Source organism: Nomascus leucogenys, chromosome 19 (genome assembly GCF_006542625.1).
Source record: "Nomascus leucogenys isolate Asia chromosome 19, Asia_NLE_v1, whole genome shotgun sequence".
Classification (NCBI taxonomy): Eukaryota; Metazoa; Chordata; class Mammalia; order Primates; family Hylobatidae; genus Nomascus; species Nomascus leucogenys.
The window spans coordinates 25,203,663-25,209,662 of NC_044399.1; the positions used below are offsets into that span (position 1 = coordinate 25,203,663).

The 6,000-nt window shown below is 51.2% G+C and overlaps 1 protein-coding gene across 27 annotated transcripts in view; it reads right to left on the reverse strand.

Moving 5' to 3' along the window:
• DTNB (dystrobrevin beta) overlaps nt 1-3,035 on the reverse strand; it is a 297,564-nt gene extending 294,529 nt beyond the window's left edge. For 25 of the 27 annotated variants that reach the window (XR_004027095.1, XR_004027093.1, XR_004027094.1 and 22 more), the window contains exon 1: nt 2,747-3,008. The gene's annotated coding sequence lies outside the window, so the exon portion shown is untranslated. Of the gene's footprint in view, nt 1-2,746 lie in introns of all 27 variants that reach the window. The other 2 variants (XM_030800614.1, XM_030800626.1) reach the window with 2 other exon arrangements.
• Between the last annotated feature and the right edge of the window lie 2,965 nt (nt 3,036-6,000).

Genomic DNA, 6,000 nt, shown 5'->3' on the forward strand with positions numbered 1-6,000 from the left:
CTGCCAGGCACAGGGACTCCAATGTGAATGGTGCTCCCTAAAGCTGGGCAGTATACAATCTACACAACTAGATGCCACAGCTCTGATGCTCGTGTAATTCGAAATCAATAAAAGGGAATAGGGAAGATAGAGAATGGACTGCAAACCAGCATAAGGGAACATTCTGGGGCAATGGAAATTTCTTGATTGGAATGGTGGTTACAAAGTATACAGCAGTCCCCCCTCAGAAATAAACAATTTGTAGGTTTTAAGTTGTGTACCATTCTGAATAGCGTGATGAAATTTTGTGCCATCCCACTCTGTCCCACCTGGGATATGAACCATCTCTTTGTCCAGCATATCCACACTGCATAAGCCAGCCTCTGGTTACTCACTTAGTAGCTGTCTCAATGATCAGATTGACTGTCATGGTATCACAGTGCTTGTGTTCAAGTGACCACTGTTTTATTTAATAATAAACCCAAAGTGCAAGAGTAGTGATGCTGGCAATTGGGATATGCCACACAGATGCCAAACACACGCCTAAGAGAAGTCATTAATCTGTCATGGCGCATAATTTATAAGTTAAAACTTTATCATAGGTACTTAAGTACAGGGAAAAAGCAGTCTATATAGGGTTTGGAATTAGCTGTGGCTTCAGGCATCCACTGGTGCTCTTGGAACACATCCCTGAGGCTAATGGGGGGGGGGGTCTACTGTACACATTTTTCCAAAACTCATCCAACCGCACATGGGAAATCTGCATTTTATTGTGTCAACTATACGTCAAAAAGTTGGTTTTAAAATAAATATATAAACAAAATATCATTGAGAGAGCCTGGAATAAGGCACCCAATATTGTAGAACCTAGGCATCTCTCAACAAGAGACCTGCTGGCTGTACAGTCCTGAAATAGGAGAAATAAATTTACTTCTTCAAGGCTTCCTATACAATGCCAGATTGTGATTATTACTTATTTTTCACAGGAAGAAGCTAAGGCCCTGAGAGATTAATATAAAGACACAAAATAAACAATAAGTTGAAATTATCTTGGTTCTGAGTCTAATTTTCTAACCATAGGTAGAAATTTGTCTCTCGGGCATAGTGGACATACGAAAACTGCCAGCACTACCTTGACTGCACATCCCCTTTCAAAGGCAATTCCACTTATGCAGGATAAAAATCCTCAGAGAACTCATAAAAGGTCAAGTTTTAATTTGGCAGACAAAGTAACCCAACAGGCACTGCAACCCAGGTTACTGAAACAGCAGCCTGGAGCTCCAGAGTTCAGAGATTCAACCAAGGCAAAGAACAGGTAGAATTCCAGCCCTTACAGAAAAGCAGAGGCACCAACAGCCTCGCACTACAAGTCTAAGACCCAAGAACCAGGACGAAAATGAAAAAGCGTTCTGTAGACAACACTACCCTCTTCCTTCTCAAGTGACAGAAAAAGCCAATGGGAGAAGGAACAAAATAGGATGATCTCAAGCAACAGCCCAAGGAGCAAGATCTTGACGGCCAGTAAGAAACATGGGAAAGTGGTAGCATGGCCACAGAAACCAAGACCTCGCCGCCTTAGCCATTGCTTTAACGTGCCCAGACCTTAGAACCGGGGTTGCTCCGCATGGCAAAAAAAAGAGGCAGAGAGAGAGAACTTGTAGAACAGGGGAAATCCAGCAACCTTCCCTAACACTGGAGTGACTGACACTGCTCCATGGCAAATGTGGCCAAACCCTGCTTGTCCATTCATTCATGCAATAGACACTTATGGCTCAACCGCTGTGAGCCAGGCAACATTCTGAAGATTTAGCAGTCAATAGTCATGGAGCTTATTTCTAGTTGGGAAGGAAGGAAACTTCCTTTCTTTCCAAACGTCTTTCTTCCCCATCTCAGAGCCCCCTTTAAATGTTACCCGTAGAAGCCTTCAAAACTCTCCCAAATTTCTCCCATAGGCTTCTTTGACCTTTCTGCTTTATCCCCAAAACCACGCAATTTATGGCTCCAATTTCCCAGTACTGGGAAGACAAAAGAGACCTAAAGTAAATAGGGCATGAGACATAAAATTCGACGCTCCTTTGTATGTTATGTGCGTATCTTCACAGCCACACTATCAGCACCTCAATAACATGACGGTGTTCCATACTATTTCGTGGCCCCAGTACTGACTACGGGTCTCTACCCACAGTAGCTGGAAGGTCTTCCTAATCCCAAGGCCTGGCACGGGAATTTAAGGGCAAGTATTCGTTACCGGCATCCTCCTCTCGGGACACTTCTTTCCTGTCCAGGGTCACCTCCTGGACAGGTTCGCTATTAGGCGCCTCGGGAAACAGTGATTTGGGGTGATCTGAAATAAATACCCTTCCCTCTGCCAGGGCCTGCCCGCCTCACCTGCCCTCTGCCAGGACCTGCCTCACTCGCCCCTTCAGCACCTAACGCAGAGCCGCCTCCAGGCCAGCCGGGCTCCGGCAGCATCAGCCCGGCGCCGCGCCCCGGCGCGTTCCGGACCCCGAGACCCCTCCCGGCCCGGGCTCCGCCGCATCCCCTCTGCCTGTCCCTCCGGAGCCAGCCGCGCCGTTCCACCCCGCAGCCGCGCGCGGTGCAGCGGCCCCGGCTCCCCGCGCCCTCCCCGCCTCCCGCAGCGCCGCACCCGCAGGCTCCCGGGTCCCCAGTCCCGACACAGCGCGAGCTGCCGTCCCGCACCTCGCGGGCGCGAGGCTCCAGCCCCGCTCGGCTCCCCACAGCCCCGGCGGCGGCCGCAGACCCCCACCTTGCTCACTTCCCCGCCGGAGCAGGGGTCGTCGGGAAGGTCTCCTGCGGCCTCACTCCTCCGCACGCTCCGGCCCGGCCCCCTAGGCTGAGGCAGCGGTGGCGCCCACTCAGGCCCCGGAGCCGCCCCCGCGGCGAACGTTCGCAGCGCCCGGCTCGCGCCGCTTCCCCGCCCGGCACGCGCAGCGCCCGCCCCCGGCGCGAGGGCGCGAGGGCGGAGGGCGGAGGGCGGATGAGCGGGCGCGCGCCCAGCGCGAGCGCGCGGCCGGGGGCGTGGCTTCCGCGCGCGGGGAGGGGGCGGGAGCGGCCGAGCAGCCCCCCCTCCACCCCGCCCCCGCGGCCGCGCCCCGCCCCCCGGTCGCCGGCGGGTTCCGGGCAAGCGGGAAGCTGGCTCCATCCAGGCTTCTCTCGCTCGCTGGCGCCGGGCCGTGTGCCTTTCCACCCGCAGGTATCCGCCTGCGGGGTGCCCGGCCCGACGTGACTACCGGGCAAAGAATGCAAAGAGCCACCCCGTGAATCATTCTCCGCGCCTGGGGCACAAGCCTCTGCCCGAGTGACCCCCGTGAACTCCGCAAACTAGCCCAGCCGCGGCGTGCGCCCCACGCTGCACCAGGTGCCTGTGGGTGCACGATCACGGTCACGGCGCCTGGGCGCGAGGCGCCCCAAACTTAGCGGGGAAAACAGCCATGTACACAACCAAGTCCCGATGACCCGTGCAGAGCCAAGCCACGGTGCGATGCTGGCACAGAAGCTAGAGATGACTTCTGCTTGGACGCCGCAGAGGGCTTCCTGGAAGAGGCGGCATTTATGGTCAACCTCGAAGGAAGAAAAAGAAGTCTTAGGAGGAAAAAGGGAGGACATTAGGGCTGGGAAAACAGTTTGGGCAAAGGAGTCAGGGGCAGCCAGGTTTACCATCTCAGCACCAGCTTTTTTGTGTTTTACTGTTATCCATCTTTTATAGAATTCTTTCCAAACTGTGAAATACAGGAGATGGTGCCAAATTAGAATATAGCAAGGACTTTTTGAATGGTTCAAATGGTCATTTTTTTAAACGTTACTTAAGACTCAAAACAGCAACGTCGTTTGGGGCTATTGGTCAATGATGAAGGCTGTAATCTCCAGAGCTAAGCGACCCCAGGCCTGCGTGCTGGGAGTATGGTTTTCACTGCTTTTTGGCACCTTATGGTAAGGCAGATCGTGCCACCTCCTGCTGCTGCCTGCCTGCCTGCCTGCCTTTAGAACACTCTCTTCCTCCTCCTCTCCTCTTTTTATTTTTAAACTCCTATGGTGAAGGAAATGCTGATAACCAACTTTGTTAAATGGGAACAAATAGGTTCCTCAAAAGATGCGCATTTTCTGGCCGGCCGCAGAGGCTCACGCCTGTAATCCTAGCACTTTGGGAGGCTGAGGCAGACGGATCACTTGAGGTCAGGGGTTCGAGACCAGCCTGGCCAACATGGCGAAACTGTCTCTACTAAAAATACAAACATTTAGCCGGGCGTGGTGGTGTATGTCGTAATCCCAGCTACTTGGGAGGCCGAGGCAGGAGAATCGCTTGAACCTAGGAGGCAGAGGTTGCAGTGAGCCGAGATCGCGCCACTGTACTACAAGTCTGGGCAAGAGAGTGAGACTTGTCTCAAAAAAAAAAAAAAGATGGACATTTTACCTTTTACCTTACATATATGAAGTGTGTGAATATTTTCATGCTTGAGGAGACTTATCTCTTGTAGGCACGGTCTTGGCTATGTTTTGTACATATTAAGATACTCAGAATACAGGTAAGAGACATCTAGCTTCTTTATTTGCCCTTTTTGAGCACCCACTGTGTGGAAGACATTGAGAGGGGTAAAACATGGATTCTGTTCTTTGGAGAAAAGATGTGTAAATAATATAAAATAAATGTGTAAAGATTGCTTGATATCTTTGTTCTATTGATTGAAATCAAGGTAATTTCAATATGTCGACTAGACAATCGTAAACCATAAGGGAATTAAATACTTCAAGGACACTGTATTGGCATCTCTCCACCTCTGTTCTCTATTTCTTCACCTCCCACATCCTCAGAAAACTTTTCAAACACGTTTCAATCATTCTCCCCCTCTCACTCCAGAATTACCAACTTCTCTTTACTTGTCTCTTTCCTTCATCATCTATTCATGTTTAAGCTTTTCCTGTCCTCAGGAAAAAGGAAGAAACCCTTTCACTGTCCCTCGAGATTCTGCTTCAGTTACTAGTCCCTCTCTGAGTTTTCTTTCATAAATATCTTGAAAGTCATCTACCCTCATCTCTACTTCCTCAGCAGCTCCTCAGCTCCTCAAACCTATGTAGTTTCTGTCCACACCGCATCACTGCATTGCTCTCAGTCATGAATGGCTTGTTTGATCCTAAATACCACAAGCCATCTCTGAGTCCTCATATTATTAGAACTCTCAGTGACATTTAGCAGAGTACCCCAGTCTTTCTGAAACTCCCTTGGTGTCATGGCATGACTCCTCTCAACCCCTGTGACCACTTCTCAGTTTCACAGATTCTCTCCTCAGCTGGTCTCACTCCACACATTCTCCCTGGACCATTCCATCCACTCTGTGTCTTTATCTGCCGCATATCAGCAACTCCCAAGTGCACTATCTCTAGCTCAGGCCACTTATCTGGGTTCCTTACTCACAAAAGCCCGCCAGACTTCTCCACCCGGGTGTCCTAGAGATACCCCACGTTCTACATGTCTAAACTACTGTCCACCCAGTTGACCAATTGAGAAACCGGGAGGCCATTCTTGATTCCTTCTTCCCCCACCACCCCTCTGCCCTGACTCCATACCCAACAACCACTAAGTCCCATTGACGCTTCCTCATAAATAACTAGAATCTTTCCCTCTTAGCCCACCTCCCCTAAACTAATGCAGCAGCTTTGTTTGTTTGCTTGTTTGTTTGTTTGTTTTTTGAGACGGGGTCTCACTCTGTCACCCAGGCTGGAGTGCAGTGGCACGATCTCGGCTCACTGCAAGCTCCGCCTCCCGGGTTCACGCCATTCTCCTGCCTCAGCCTCTCCGAGTAGCTGGGACTACAGGCGCCCGCCACCACACCCGGCTAATTTTTTGTATTTTTAGTAGAGACGGGGTTTCACTGTGGTCTCAATCTCCTGACCTCGTGATCCGCCCGCCTCGGCCTCCCAAAGTGCTGGGATTACAAGCGTGAGCCACCGCGCCCAGCCTGTTTGTTTTGAGACAGAGTCTCGCTCTGTCACACAGGCTGGAGT